Source organism: Capricornis sumatraensis, chromosome 15 (assembly GCF_032405125.1).
Source record: "Capricornis sumatraensis isolate serow.1 chromosome 15, serow.2, whole genome shotgun sequence".
Classification (NCBI taxonomy): Eukaryota; Metazoa; Chordata; class Mammalia; order Artiodactyla; family Bovidae; genus Capricornis; species Capricornis sumatraensis.
Genome location: NC_091083.1, coordinates 42074545 through 42091556, shown reverse-complemented (window position 1 = coordinate 42091556; position 17012 = coordinate 42074545). Strand labels below are relative to the sequence as shown.

The following is a 17012-nucleotide window of genomic DNA, read 5'->3' as shown; positions in this document are numbered from 1 at the left end:
CACTACATTGTTTTATACCCAGGACTTGAGCATCTGCAGATTTTGGTTCCCAAGGCAGGTCAGAGACAACCGTGTATTCACAGGGTTGTGGCAACCATTACTTCTGTTGTCTTTGTTCACCATAAAGTGGTAACAGGGAGTGAGATCCCACACATTATTCCTGCTTGACGGCCTTGTGACTATATCCAAAATCAAAGTCGTGTTCACTGGAGGGTTATTTACTACCCCTGAAGAGGTACAACAAGCAGGCAACAGTTATGCCAGCATCGCTTTCTTCCCTTCCATTTTTCTCAAATTACTACCTTCGATGATCGATTCATCTATTTACAATGCAAAAAAATTAAAAATTAGCAAGACCAGATTCAGTAGCATTTTGTTTGCTCAACAAAATGGAAATTTGCATACACAAGTTGGCTCTTTTTTAAAAATTTCATTCCTTCTGAGTTCTCTGATTCGTACGGATGCCACAAACCACTTCGGTGGAATCATTCCTTCTTCTTCTCACTTTGTAACAGGCCAAGTCCCCCACCTCTCCACAGACACACACACAGCATCCATTTGGGGTCCATTCAAGGCCCCACTGGGCTTCCCAGGTGGTTCTAGTGGTAAAGAACCCACCTGCCAATGCAGGAGATGTAAGAGACATGGTTTCAATCCCTGAATTGGGAAGATCCCCTGGATAATCCACTCCAATAAAATTCTTGCCTGGAGAGTCCCATGGATAGAGGAGCTTGGCAGGCTACAGTCCACAGGGTCGCAAAGAATCAGACATGAGTGAAGCAACTGAGCACACATACACACGAGCCCCACCAGAACCCTTCACAGGCCCTGGTGTGAGCGCCCTGGTTGCGGTGGAGTGGTGCTGCAGAGCAAGAAAACCAGCCCAGAGAGAAGACAAAAGACACCTCTCTATGACCATCAAAACACCTGGCTAGGACTGTTGACATCACAGATAAAAATATCTTTCCAGAAATATCCGGTATCCCAAGGTGCATCTGCCTACTTGCTAGACACACATACACAGAGGCACACGCTCACCACACACACACACACACACACACACACACACACACACACACTGCTCTACCTGTGAAGGTCAAGAGCCACCCACCCTGAAGAATCACCACTTCTCCAGGCCCCTCATTTCCACTTTCTGGCAGGATCATACCTCAACAAAACAGCCATCCAGTAGTCACCAGTACCCAGTCCCTGGGGCCCTCCAGCTGCTAAAGAAAAAACCTAGTTCATCTGACACGGGGAGCAAAAGAAGGGGGGAAGATATTTAGAATGTCCTCCCTAAACTCTCCTGGTTCCCAGACTTCAGGAATCCAGATTCTAGAAGAGAGTGGCTGATGGCATAGGGCAGAAGCTGAGGTGGGAACTCATTCACAAGAAAGACTACAGCCTTTATTTCTTTCAATAAAATACTCCATGAGGCCTCTGGGTGCTTGAGGGACTGATGCCCCTGGCCACTTTCTCCTCCTTTATGGGCTCCCGTGATCCCTCAGACACTCCCCTGAGATTTTGGGTGGTTTTCTCCCTGTGGAATGGGGCCTCTTTAGCCATGATCTGCGTTTCTATTTATTCTTCCCCAACACTCAGGCCTGAAAGTAGCTCAAGAGCAAAAAAAAAAAATTGGAGCGAGATGCATTTTTGTCATTCTTGGCATGTGTCAAAGTCATGTTGGAAAAAGAATTCTGGTCAATTTTTAGAGTTGCTGAGAGGCATTGAGTGAGTGCGCTAAAGATATGTTTTGGTATAAAAGACAGAAAAGAGACAGTGTGCTTATACAGTCACCCTCTATTCCGACAGGTGTTCACACCCATGGGGGCAGGGAGAGCCGACAAGAGCGGGGAGCCCAGGCTGCCTCTCCTGGTCCTGGTAGGGGCTATGGAGGTGGTCCCCAGGCCTCTTCTGCTCAATGTCCCCCTACAGCTCATACCCCAGGAGGTAGCCAGAGCAATCTTTGGAAACATGAATTCATTAAAGTCATCTCCATTCTTCCAACCTTCCATCAGCTTCCTCTCCTATTGAGAATAAATTCCTCTGGTGGTTGAGTGCCCCAAAGCTCTGACCCCTCCTGTCCCACCCCCAGCCCCAATGTCCTTCTCTGTTCCCCAAGGATCTCTGGCCTACAGAGGGTCTTTTCAGTGGCCGGTCCCTCCATCCAGAAAGTTCTTCCCTGGGTGGGGACAGCACCACCTCCTTCCCATAACCAGGTTTCCATTTCCCCCACAACCCTGACCAAATGGGATCCCTCCCATAACCCCATCACCACCTGATGACCCCACTTCCCTTCTCCTTAGCAACTCTGTTCTTTGTAGATTTCTTTATTCTGTCATGTTCCCCCAGGAACAGACACTTCACGAGAACTTGGGGCTTGTCTGCCTGGCACACTGGATGCAAAATGGGATCTGACTGATGCTCCATAAATCCCGCATAAATCAATCAAACCATCAACAAAAGGGGAAACTTTTTTTTCATAAGTAATTTCAAACTTACAGAAAAATGGCAAGAATAGTACACTGAATGCCATAAACCCTTTATCCAGATTCACCTTGCTGCCCCATTGCTTCATCGTTCTATTTATAGCTATATAATTTCTATTCATAGCCATCTATTTACATCCATCCATCTATCCACTCCATCCATCTATCCACCCACCCACCCATCCACCCATCCACCAACCTATCCACCCACCCATCCACCCACCCACCCATCCATCCATCCATCCACCAACCTATCCACTCACCCACCCACCCATCCACCCATCCACCAACCTATCCACCCACCCATCCACCCACCCACCCACCCATCCATCCATCCACCAACCTATCCACCCACCCATCCACCCACCCACCCATCCATCCATCCATCAACCTATCCACCCACCCATCCATCCATCCATCCATCAACCTATCCACCCACCCATCCATCCATCCATCCACCCATCCACCCATCCATCCATCCACCCACCCATCCACCCACCCACCCACCCACCCATCCATCCATCCACCAACCTATCCACCCACCCATCCACCCACCCATCCATCCATCCATCCACCAACCCATCCACCCACCCACCCACCCATCCATCCATCCATCTACCCATCCACTCACCCACCCACCCACCCATCCACCCACCCATTCCTCATTATTTCTGAACTGATACAGAGGAAATAGCACACATCATGGCCCTACACCCTTAAATACTTCAATGCTTATTTTTCAGTAATAAAAACATTCTTTTACATGTAATAAAAACATTCTTCTACATGATCCAGGCACACAATTTCAATAATTTTATCATTGATATAATTCTTATATCCAATCTACTGTTGAAATTCAAACTTTGTCAACTGACTTAATAATGTCCCTTAGAGAATTTTTCCTCCAGTACAGGCTCCAGTCAAGGTCAGCATGTAGCTGCCCCCTCTGCTATATGCCTGAAGAAAACACAACACTGAAAATCAACTATACTTCAATTTAAACACACACACACACATATAAGTGGGATGATCAGTCATGGGGGCAGAACTGTATGTTCTGTGCAGGTAGCAAATCTTGTGACATCTACTCCGTCTTGTGTGTTCCACCCACTAGCCTCCCTACCTGGGTTGGGGGGGGGGAGGAATTTCCCACAGGGACACGAAAATGGGTTTTTCTCTTGGTGATCCACATACCCTGACCCTGGGGACAATGCCACTGTAGCCACCTGCCTCTGCACCCCTCTCCAGCCTGGCCACAGAGTTGGAGGACTCAGGGAGGCAAGCAGGAATCCCTCAAAAGCTGGAGAAGGTTGCAACCATCTCCAAGACCCACTATTCCAGCCATCATGAATAGGCAGGGCCTCAGAAACTCTCTTCCCATTGTGTGAATCACAAGAGAACAAAAGGATCTGATACTTGGGTATCGTGAAATATTAATAGGATGTTTTAAAAATAAAATAGAAAAAATAAAGAAACATTAATCAAAATAAATGGAAGGAACAGTAAACCTTCATGAAATGGTCAGGCCACCTCTCTCTCCTGGTACAAAGTCCAATTCTAATGAATCTCTAAACAGAAACGTAATTATTGGCTGGATTTATTTTTCCTGGCTTTCCACAGAATCCATTTCTGTAAAACAAAGGAAACAAGCTTTGTTCTATGCCTTTTGCCTTTAATAAAGGAAAGCTGAATGTGCTGGAAAGTCTCCCTCTGTTCCTCCTGATCCACCATTCCCAGGCCCCAGCCCCTGCTCTGAGCTCCAGAGGCCAGACTTGGCTTCTGGGGGCCACTGCTGGCTCCCAGGGGGATTTGGCCACTGGCGGGAGCTTACGGAGGGGAGGAGAGAGTCCAGGGCACTTACTGCCTGTTTCTCTCCTGGCCCCGAGCTGCTGTGAAGCTGCCTCCGCACGGCTCAGCACCGGGGGCCCTATCTTCCTCTCCTCCCCCAGCTCAGGGCGGTGACGGCCCCTTATTATTGCAGCTCCACAGACCGCACACCCTGTCCTCTTGGTCCTCTCGCCCTGCCCACTTCTCACTAAGTAGATCTTTCCCCAAACTACCTCCATTGCTCCTTGCAAGTATCCCATCTGTTGCTTCCCAGACCCTGGCAGAAGGAAGAGCTCCTGTTCCCTGGGGGGACACCACGACCAGAGGGAAAGACCCCCTCACACACAGTCTGGTGGCCAGGCGTCCTCAGCCATAGTGTCAGTCAGTGGGGAGCAGGGCTTAGAGACTGGCCATGGATACTGAAAAGGGACTCAGGCTTCTGTCCGGCCTCCTCTCTTGATGGGGTGGGACTCTACTTTGACCTCACGGCCATCTAAGTTATTTTAGGAATCGAAGAGGATGATGCCTCGGACTATGAATGAGTTGATGTCATCTCAGAAAAAAAGTCCCTCCTTCCATTCACCCCCATGAGCTGTCAGAGTGCTCCTTGGCTGTCAACTGCCAGGGTGAAGACTGAAAAGTGGACATACCAGGAGGATGAACTCATTCATCCAAGGTCTGAGACACTGTCCAGGACAGCATGTGTCACAATATTAATGCAAATATCAGACTGTTCAAGAGCTTGCGAGAACAAGATCATTGACTTCCCCCCACGTCCAGCTGCATAACTGGCCTTCTACAGACACAGCCTAAGGGCATCCCTTTAATGAATCCACAGCTTGATTTTCTCTGATTAAATGGATGGGTAGAGACGTCAAATCATAGTGGCATGGAATCTGGAGAGGATGACGACCAGGGCAGCTGCAGCCACAGACCCCTGCGATCACGAATCTGGGGTTTGTGGGACTGTAACACCTCTTGGTGTGAATCAGAAAGAACCCTTTTCTCAAAAGCAGAACTGCTCATCCTTCAACTGGAGCAATGAATGCATCCAACGGCTTTGCAGCTACATGGATGGACCTAGAGATGCTCATACTAAGCGAAGTGAGTCAGACCAAGAAAGACAAGTATCATGTGATATCACTTATATGTGGAATCTAAAATATGACACAAATGAACTTATCCATGGAAACAGACTCACAGACACAGAGAACAGATTTGTGGTTGCCAAGGAGGACGAGGATGGGGAAGGGATGGTGTAAGAGTTTGGGATTAGCAAATGCAAACTATCATGCATATGATGGATAAACAACAAGGTCCTGTTACATAGCACAGGGAACTGCATTCGACACCCTGCGATAAACCATAATGGAAAAGAATATATATACATATACTATTATATATGTAACTGAATCTCTTTGCTTTACGCCAGAAACCAACACAACACTATAAATCAGCTATACTTGAATAAAATAACTTAAAAAAAAAAAAAGTGCCCCACGGTAAACACCAAAAGGTTTTTTTAACTTGGATATGATAATGTTTGTCACCCAGTCTCACTGTGGATCTTATCAGTCCTCAAGGAAAACATTACAACTTAAAGACAGTATCGGATGGATCTGAGGGGCGTCTTAGCACCAAGAAAAGCAGTGTTCTGGCTGGTGTCCCCTCCTCTAACAAGGCGAGAGGGCAGTGAAATTAGCCCTCTGACATCCATGTGTAACTTATCAGCCGCCACAGCAGACAGCCAGCTTTCAAATGACTGAAATGAGAGGAAGCATCCAGTGACTCAGGACGAGCCTTTTTTATTATTCTCAAATGTGCTAAGGTCAGATCGTTGCAGCTACCAAATATGTTCAGTAATCATAACTGATATTTTGTGAGCTCCGATCCTGCACCAGGCACCGCATGGGGACTTGCTATGCCAGGACTCATTCGACGTTCAGAGACCTTATGAGTAAGGCAGTCCTGCCTCCCACATACTCAAAAGCAAACGGTCCTCGTTTAGCAGACATTTTTTTAACTTTTTTTTTTTTTTTTTGAGGTGGACTATTTTTTAAATACTTCATTGAATTTGCTACATCACTTCTGCTTTATGTTTTGGCTACAACCATGTGGGATCTTAGCTCCCCAACCAGGGATCCAACATATATCCCCTGCACTGGAAAATGAAGTCCTAACCACTAGACTGCCAGGGAAGTCCCCAAGTAGATGTGTTTGAATGCCAATCATGGTGTTGATGATAATTACATCAATCAAATGGTTGGCCAAGATATAAAAAATAATTCTGAGAGCAAAGGAACAATTTCCCAGCTAAAGCAAGTCTTCAACCCTGTTGGCAAAGGAGGCACTGATTTTAATTCGTCTGGTGGCAAGCGTGGTTTCCAGCACCCCTTTGTCGGAAGGTTTCACAAAATGGGTAAGTGGTTGCAAAAGTTCTCCTTAGGCCTCAGCATCTGGTTACTCTCCTGGTAACCCCTTGGGGTATAGAATGCAGAATGAAATCATCCACAAAGAAGCCTGAAGATGCTACCGGCCTTGTGGTAGGAGGTCACCTGAATATGCCCGTCTAGTCCTGCTGGCTTTACAAGGCCTGATCCCACTGCTTCTTGAAATGCCCTGACCAAAGAAAGTCTTCAATGTAAAAGAAATAAACAACCTTGCACACACACACACACACAAAAAAAAAAACCACACTAAGTGAAACCTCCAGGTCCTGGAACATTTCTGGGCTGGACCACCCAAAGGCTTCTGTGTTGTTGACCTGCTTGCCCTGCTAACCCATCAGTTAGCACAAGTATAGTCAAACATGGCTCCAGGTCATTCTGTTACAAAAAAGTGCATTCAAACTGACACATTTGGCTTAAAAAAAAAAAAAAAAACTGGGGCAATATAAGCATCAGGAAACAAACAACAAAAAAAAGTGATGGCTCATATGGTAGCTCTATTTTTGGTTTTTTAAGGAACCTCCATACTGTTCTCCATAAAAGTGTTAGTTGTTTAGTCGTGGTCCCACTCTTTGCAACCCCATGGACTGTAGCCCACCAGGCTTCTCTATCCATGGAATTCTCCAGGCAAGAATACTGAAGTGGGTTGCCATTCCCTTCTCCAAGGGATCTTCCCTAGCCGAGGGATCGAACCTGGGTCAGGGAAGCCCATTCTCCATAACAGTTGTACCAATTTACATTCCCACCAAGAGTGTAGAAGGGTTCCCTTTTCTCCACGCTGTCACCAACACTTGTTATTTGTGGCCTTTTTGAGATGGCCGTTCTGATCAATGTGAGGTGATAGCTCCTTGGACTTTTGAGTTGCATTTCTCCAATAATCAGTGATGTTGAGCACATTTTCACGTGCTTCTTGGCCATCCGTATGCTTTCCTTGGAGAAATGCCCATGAAGATCTTTGGCCCATTTTTTGATTGGGTTGTTTGTATTTTTGTTATTGAGCTGCATGAGCTGTTTGTATATTTTGGAGATTAATCCCCTGTCGAATGCTTCATTTGAGAATATTTTCTCCCATTCTGTGGCTTGTCTTTGCTTTGGTTATGGTTTCCTTTGCTGTGCAAAAGCTTTTGAGTTTAATTTCGGTCCCATTTGATTATTTTTGTGTCTATTTTCATTACTCTAGGAGGTAGGTCAAAAAAGATCTTGCTGTAATCAAAACTACAGCGGGCTATCACCTCACACCAGTTAGAACAGCTATAATCAAAAAATCCACAAACAACTGTTGGAGAAGGTGTGGGGAGAAGGGAAACCCCTCCACACACACTGTTGGTGGGAATGTAAATTGGTGCAGCCACTATGGAGAACAGAATGGAGGTTCCTTAAAAAACTAAAAACAGAGCTACCATATGACCCTGCAATCCCACTCCTGGGCATAGATCCAGAGAAAAACATGATCCGAAAGGATACATGAACCACAGTGTTCATTGCAGCACTGTTTACAAAAGCCAGGACATGGAAGCAACCTAAACGTCAACCGACAGAGGAACAGATAAAGAAGACGCGGTACATAAAACTCTAAGGCATCTTTTCTCCATTGTCCTCTGACACACTTTTAGTTATTTTAAGCACACTGAAGTGTAACAAACATCTTAGAGATCCAAGGAGTAAGATAATTTTACTCCTTAAGATGACCTGTATTGATTCCTAGATGCTCCGACAGCCTGGAAATAGAAATGGCTTTCAATTTTCTAAGACCAAAGTCATTCAGCATGAGCTTCTTCATTTTTTCTTTTCTGACCTTCACATATTTTGAGTATCTTTACCAGTTCAGGCTTTCCTCTGCCCTCTGCTTCCTTACGTCCAAGCCCAGTGACCTGTGCATACCAGAGACTTGGTAAATGTCTGCTCAATAAATTACTAATCATCTTGCATGTTTCTGAGACTCAGGTTTTAATTTGATTCAAAATTTCATTTGTATTGCTTTCAAAGCTTCTGACGTGGCTGTTCTATTTCTTGAGTAGTGTCGCATTCATGTATGGGGAGATTAGAGACAAAGGATCATGATGTTTGTCTGCAATACTTTTACCTGATTTTCCCAAATAAATATGTTTTATATGTATGCATACGGGCTTCCCTGATAGCTCAGTTTGTAAAGAATCTGCCTGCAATACAGGAGACTCCACTTCAACTCCTCGGTAGGGAAGATCAAATCCAATCCCAAAGAAAGGCAATGCCAAAGAATGCTCAAACTACCACACACATTGCACTCATCTCACACACTAGTAAAGTAATGCTCAAAATTCTCCAAGCCAGGCTTCAGCAATATGTGAACCATGAACTTCCTGATGTTCAAGCTGGTTTTAGAAAAGGCAGAGGAACCAGAGATCAAATTGCAAACATCCGCTGGATCATTGAAAAAGGAAGAGAGTTTCAGAAAAACATCTATTTCTGCTTTATTGACTATGCCAAAGCCTTTGACTGTGTGGATCACAATCAACTGTGCAAAATTCTGAAAGAGATGGGAATACCAGACCACCTGGCTGCCTCTTGAGAAACCTGTATGAGGTCAGGAAGCAACAGTTAGAACTGGACATGGAATGACAGAAAAGGAGTACGTCAAGGCTGTATATTGTCACCCTGCTTATTTAACTTATATGCAGAGTACATCATGAGAAACGCTGGGCTGGAAGAAGCACAAGCTGGAATCAAGATTGCCTGGGAGAAATATCAGTTACCTCAGACATGCAGATGACACCACCCCTATGTCAGAAAGTGAAGAAGAACTAAAGAGCTTCTTGATGAAAGTGAAAGAGGAGAGTGAAAGAGTTGGCTTAAAGCTCAACATTCAGAAAACTAAGATCATGGCATCCAGTCCCATCAGTTCATGGCAAATAGATGGGGAAACAGTGAAAACAGTGGCTGAATTTATTTCTGGGGGCTCCAAAATCACTGCAGATGGTGACTGCAGCCATGAAATTAAAAGACGCTTGCTCCTCGGAAGGAAAATTATGACCAACCTAGATAGCATATTAAAAAGCAGAGATATTACTTTGTCAACAAAGGTCCATCTAGTCAAGGCTATGGTTTTTCCAGTAGTCAAGTATGGATGTGAGAGTTGGACTATAAAGAAAGCTGAGCACCGAAGAATTGATGCTTTTGAACTATGGTGTTGGAGAAGACTCTTGAGAGTCCCTTGGACTGCAAGGAGATCCAAGCATTCCATCCTAAAGGAAATCAGTCCTGGCTATTCACTAGAAGGACTGATGTTGAAGCCAAAACTCCAATATTTTGGCCACCTGATGAGAAGAGCTGACTCATTTGAAAAGACCCTGATGCTGGGAAAGATTGAAGGCAGGAGGGGAAGGGGATGACGGAGGATGAGATGGTTGGATGGCATCACCGACTCAATGGACATGAATTTGGGTAAACTCTGGGAGTTGGTGATGGACAGGGAGGACTGGTGTGCTGCGATTCATGGGGTTGCAGGGAGTAGGACATGACTGACTGACTGAAATGCACTGACCCCACTCCAGTATTCCTGGGCTTCCCTGGTGGCTCAACTGGTTAAGAATCCTCCTGTAATACAGGAGACCAGAGTTTGATCCCTGAGTTGCAAAGATCCCCTGGAGAAAGGAAAGGCTACCCGCTCCAGTATTCTGGCCTGGAGAATTCCATGGACAAAACAGCCTGGCAGGCTACAGTCTATGGGGCTGCAAAGAGTCAGACACAACTGAGTGACTAACACACACACACACACACACACACACACGTGTGCAGGTAATACAGGGAGGCCTGGCGTGCTGCAATTCATGGGGTCGCAAAGAGTCAGACACGACTGAGTGACTGAACTGAACTGAACTGAATAATAATGTATGTTCAACATTTGGTCCTGGACCCTGTACTGGCAAAACGCTCCTAAAACTCCTGGAATTTCCTGAGTGATGGGGGTGGTTTTCTTAATCTTAAGGAGCCCCTTTGGAGCTCATGAGGTGACTCAGGTGGGGTTCCTGGAGAGCCTCAGGCTGGTGTTACTCATAAGACCCAGTGATTAGAGGGCTAGAACTTTCAATTCCACCCACCAACCTCAGGGAAGGGGAGGGCGAGGTCTGCAGATTAAGTTCTATCAAAATTCTTGAGCAACTTGAGTTGATGAGCTTCCAGGTTGGTGAACACGTCCATGTGCTGGGCGGGTGGTGCACCCTAGTCCTACACAGACAGAGCTTCTGGGCAGGACCTCCCCCTGTGTACCTCTTCATCTGGATGTGTCTGTATCCTTTCATAATACCCTTTCCCCACTTTTTTTTTTACTGAGATATAATTCATGCATATAATAGCCTTTAAAATAAACTGGGAAACATAAGTAAATGTCTCTTGAGTTTCATAAGCCAAATTATGAAATTAACTGAACCAAGGAGGAGGCTGTGGAAAGCTCCAATTTACAGCCAGTGGGTCAGAAGCACAGGTGACACCCAGGACCTGTGACCTGTGTCTGAATTGGGGACAGCCTCATGGACTGAGCCCTTGACCTGTGGGCTCTGATGCTGTGACCAGGAGGACAGTGTGAGGATCAGATCAGATCTGCAGGATATCCAGGCAGTGTCCACTTAGAACTGGAGAACTGCTTGGCACAGCTGGAAAACACACAGAGAAAACACACACACTTGTGTTGAGACACACAGAGAGATCACGCACATGTCAACCCCCCGAGACAGGACATGGACACAGAGCCAGAAATGCTCAGCGTCCATAAGAACAGCTCACTCCAGGCGGAAGGGCCACAGTATGAGCCAAATGAGGGACAGCATGCCTCCCAGCAACACGAGCAGATATCCCAATCCAGGAGCTTCACAGCAGTGATTCTGTTAACAGTCTCTCAAATGAGGTGAAACTGATCTTCGAAGCTCCACACAGGCACCCCTCGCGTTAATTTCATAATACGGCCCCTATGATGTTGGTAAATCACCATGTTTTGACTGGAACGCAAAACACACATATGCAACACCTCGGCAACTTGACCTGCCTGCACCGGACAGGACTCAACAAAGTCAGGAACCAGCTGCAACAGAAGCTGAGCCGTCGGCAATGCCCAGGCCAGCTTGCCTTTAGACACATTTGGCTCCAGATGCAGTTTTGACATGCCGGCAGGTTTAAGTGAATGTAATTACAGGTGAGCAAGCTGGGTGGACCCTGCTTTTCCAATCCATCCCTGATGCTGCCCAGGAGAGAGGCAGGCCAAGGAGAACGAGCCTACTTGGGAGTCTGTGGGACAAAGCTCTGGGATTCCCCACCAAAATACACTGCCTCAAGCATGGGAGGAGCTGATGGCTTTGGTGAGCCTGGTGCACCAACCCTTAAGAAGGAAGGACCCATAACCCACCATCAAGTGGGGACAGGTGGCTGAACACGCGGTATGAATCCACGTACCTACTGTCAACATATCAAAACACTCTGTACCACCCAGTACATAATTGCTCCCTGAAACCCCTCCAGCACCCCATCCCATGCCTCCCTGAGCCCCTCAGCACCTCTAGCACCGCACCCCCACGTCTCCACGATCCGAAGGATAAGAACAGGGCTCTGGCTCCATTCGACTCAGCGGCCAGTCCTGACCTGTCAGGGCTCCACTTTGTCACTGCTGAGTATTTTAAATTGCACTCTGGCCTCCTAGTTCTTCCAGGGCAAGAAGCTACTTTGTTCTGCATCACATCCCAGCACTTCCTACAGTGCATACAGGGCATCCACAGATGCAGGCGAGCACCTGCGATGGGGCAGGTTTGCTGGGGGCAGGGAGGTGGGGGGACCTGCTGAGGCCACACCTGCTTTAGAGACACACCTGTGTCTCAGGAACAGGTTCCAGAAGCAGGTCCCAAGAGGTGCTGAGCCTGAGGCCTTGACTGCCCTGCCAGGTGGTTCTGCTGGGAAATGCTGACTTGAGACACGTTAGCAATACAACACACACACACACACACACACACACACACACACACAGAGTGAAGAATGAAGCTATTCTGTCCCTCCTAGTGTCTCCACCATGAGCTTGCAGGACAGTGGAACCCAGGGTCCTTGAGCTGTGTTGTGGTCAAAGCTGAAACCACCTGGTAGGTCTATGAAGGGAAGAGGAAAGAAGACCACCTCAACAGCAAATTGGGAGGGGGAGCTGCAAGAGCTGTAAGGACACCCACGTTTCCAGACCAGGACTCTGTGGCTGCCCCCTTAGGTCTGGACACAGCTGGACACAAAGGGAAGGTCAGTGTGCCAGCACATGGCTGCCTCCAGAAGGGAAAAGAAACCACCTTGAAAGCTTCCCTGGTGACTCAGATGGTAAGGAATCTTCCTGAAATGCGGGAGACTTGGGTTCGATCCGTGGGTTGGGAAGACGCCCTGGAAAACGGAAATGGCAACCCACTCCAGTATCCTGGCCTGGAGAATTCCATGGACAGAGGAGCCTGGTGGGCTACAGTCCATGGGGTCACAAAGAGTTGGACATGACTAAGCGACTAACACTTCTGGAGACAGGGTATCCCTCTCCCCTCGTGGCGGCCTCCAACCCTGTGAGTGGCCAGGAAGGGGCCCTGCTGGTACGACCACCCGTCACCCCATGAGCCTCACCGCCGGCCACCCCCCCGGCCCAGGTGGCCAGCAGAGCCATGTCCTCGGCAGGTGAGTTGGTAGGCAGCCCCCGAGCGAGGTGCAGCCATGACCCTGGGTGAGGGGTGATCCAAGGTCACAGACTCTGACATTCCAGCCTGTTACTAGGGGAGCAAAGTTCGCTCTGACTCCAGAAAGAAGGCAGGAGCAAATGGGTGGGGTGGGGCCAGGTGCCCGGAGTGGATGAGGGACAGAGCCAGAGGCAGGACCCAGGCAACCCCTACTCCCTGAAACCCAGAGCAGCTCTGAACACGCCTACCAAGCTACCTGAAATCACAGGAATGTAAAGAAGAGAGGTGTTCTATAAACACTGTGCATGCATGCTAAGTCACTCAGTAGTGTCCGACTCTGTGCAACCCCATGGACTACAGTCCACCAGGCTCCGCTGTCCCTGGGATTCTCCAGGCAGGAATACTGGAGTGGGTCGCCATGCCCTCCTGCAGGGCATCTTCTGACCCAGGGATCAAACCTGCTTCTCTTATATCTCCTGTATTGGCAGGCGGGTTCTTTACCACTAGAGCCACCTGAGAAACTCCTCCTGTAAAGACCGCACCCCCAGAAAAGAAATCCTATGGCCCTGACAAGAAGGGGAAGGCAAAAAGACCTCCAAAAAAAGGGCATGAACCCATCATGGTGACTCAGGGAGGAGAGGCAGCCCCTTGGCTGCAGGAACAGGGTGCTGCGGGCAGGTCTCGGGTGTGGCTCAGGTAGGGCACCCAGGGCTCTCTTACCACTTGGGTCAGGGTAGTGAGGGTGGTGGCCTGGCAGGGCTGATCGGCCCTGAAGACCCATTTTCCCTTTTGCCTCTTTTCTGTAAACGTGGCAGGTCATGGAGGAGTCACCGTGGGAGCAGAGGAGAAATGCAAGCATCACTGAGACAGAACAAGGCAACTCCGTTCCCCATGCAGGAGGCGTCCAACCAGCCCTGGAGGACCCAGGAAAGTTGACATTTCAAAGCGATGCTAACAGAGTCAGGAGCCCTGACAGCCTGAGGTCGTCCCCTTTGTCTCCTCTGCAAGGCCCACGTCAGGGGGGGTCACAGCCCCTCCTGTGAGTCGGGTGACTTCGCTTCTGGCTGATTTACAGCTCCTGGCTGCGTGACTTAATTCCAGAGGTCCTGAATGTCCTGCTGGACATTCTCAAGACTGGATTTTTCATCTGACTGATTTATGAACCGTAGCTCAGAGAACCCCTGTCCTGTCAAATGGACCACGGTCCTCGCTCTCCAGAGACCAGATGCTCGTGTTGTATAGCCCCCCGACACCCCCGTGGCAGCTCCAGCCTCCCTTCCTTGGCCCGTGTAATCCTGGGGGATTACCGCCTCTGGTTGCTCCTGAGCCTCTGTGTCACCTCTCCCTCTCCAGATGCATTGCTAGAGGGCAGAGGCTGCAACCCTGACACCAGTGCCTGGGAGCACAGTGAACACGAGGACTGTGGATTCTGGTTGTGCCGTGATTACCCACTCACCCTCCAGTAGAGCCACTGGGTCCACAGAGACATAAACATTGCCGGTGTCTGTGTTCTTGACAAAATTGTAAGCACCGGGCCCCTCCCATGAGATCCTGTCGTGATGACAGCCAGGAGGCAGGGGAGGCCTCAGCCTTGCAGGGTCAAGGATCTGGCCCCAGCCATTCAATGAACTACATGGGGTGGGCCCATGACCCCACCTCTTCGAACCAGCTTCCACTGACTCCCACTTGGTGCTGGGTGGAAAGTCCCTCCAACGCACCCTCCCACCATGCCCCTTAGTGGGACTGTCTGATGCTCACCCCCTTCCCAACAACTGGCCCTCAGAACATCACCCTCCAGAAAACCAGCACTGGAGTCCCTACCAGGACTGCCAGAGCCTGCTTTCCACTTCTTGCTTAAAACATTTTCAGTCTGGTGGAAAAGAGGGGGAAACAGGCCTACTGGACACCAACCTATCACAAGTGAAAGTACAGGAAACAGATACAGGTGTGTGGTGAGCAGGTCTGAGCACAGAGACACAAAGGACCTTATCTCTGCAAAAAGGCAAAAATCACCCCAAGTGTTCTCCTCCAGCCAGGACAGGATGTAGGTACCCCAAAAGCAGGCATCTTGACCGCCACCCTGCTTGGCCTCATAACCCATAAAATCAAAGCAAATTTCTCCTTCAGCACTTTTTCCCACATTTTTGTTGTTCAGCAGCTAAATCGGCTTTGACCCTGCGACCCCATGGACTGCAGCACACCAGTCTTCCCTGTCTTTCACCATCTCTCGGAGTTTGCTCAAACTCATGTCTATTGACTCAGTGACGCCATCCAACCATCTCGTCCTCTGTTGTCCCCCTCTCTTCCTGTCCTCAGTCTTTCCCAGCATCACAGTCTTTTCTAATAAGTCAGTTGTTTGCATCAGGTGGCCAAAGTTTTGGAGCTTCAGCTTTATGCCGAAACACGTAGTTAGTGTTCTAAGAAATGAATGTCGTTCTGCGTAGGGGAAACACCATGCGTAATTCATGTTTGACGCAGCCCCCTGCCCGTGTCCAGATACACCGACCAGCCACGGCCTGGGAAATGCCGGGCTGTGTTAGGACAAGCCTTGGCTGGCACTCATCCTGGAGCCCATGGGACGGGCAGCATGCCTGGAGGCGGGAGAACTGGGTGGCCTACTCGGCCAAGAAACCCCACAGTCACTCTCTCCAACCTGCAGACAAGGGAGACCTCAGTGAGCGAGGACACTCAAGTGTCCAGAACAGCGGGGGAGGTGCTTTAGGACAGGCCCAGGCTCCCTTCCTGCAGCCTCCTTGGAAAACACTGGCCCCAGAAGGAAGACTGTCTGTCTGCAGCCCTGTGACCCTTGACCCTGCAAGAAACCAGAGTAAAACTTGGGGCAGAGAGTCTGTAGGTCAAAAACTTCTGTCATCCTTCAACAGTGCTTGGTTGTACTGGGTTGTTCAGAAATTTCGTTCAGGCTATTTTCCATCTTATTTTTTTTTAATAATTTTATTTACATATTTATTTTTGCCTGTACTAGGTCTTGGTTGCTGCACAGGTGTTTCTCTAGTTGCAGTGTGCGGGCTTCTCACTGGGGTGGCTTCTCTGGTTACAGAACATGGGCTCTGGGGCGATTGGGCTTCAGTATTTGCGGCTCGTGGGCTCGGCAGTTGCAGCTCCCCGTCTCTGGAGCACAGGCTCAGTAGTTGTGACTCACGGGCTTATTTAGTTGCTCCGTGCTGTGTGGAATCTTCCCAGACCAGGGATCGAACAGGTGTTTCCTGCACTGGCAGGCAGATTCTTTACCAGTGAGCCACCAGGGAAGGCCCTCTGCATAACATCTTACAGAAAAAGCCAAGCAAACTTTTTGGCCAACCCCATAGAAAGCTGAGCTGGATGATGGATGAATGCACAGGATGATGGGTTTGTGCGCACAGGAAAGGGTTTCTTCCCCATGCACCCAATACCCGAACTTAAATCCTCGGCCCACATGTCCAGCACCGCTCATTCTTCTGCTCACCCTCTGCAACGTAGACCCTCCCAGCGAGGGGCAGGGAGGTCATCCAGCAAGTTTGTAAAGCCCCAGGAGGATTAAACTTGTCACTGAGACACCTCCCTGCCACCAGCTGGGAAAGGGCAGAAGGAAAGGT

General features: G+C 48.6%; 1 protein-coding gene across 1 annotated transcript in view; it reads right to left on the bottom strand.

The window, feature by feature from the left end:
* SLC24A3 (solute carrier family 24 member 3) overlaps nt 1-17012 on the bottom strand; it is a 424483-nt gene that overhangs the window by 312553 nt on the left and 94918 nt on the right. The gene's annotated exons all lie outside the window — the stretch shown is intronic.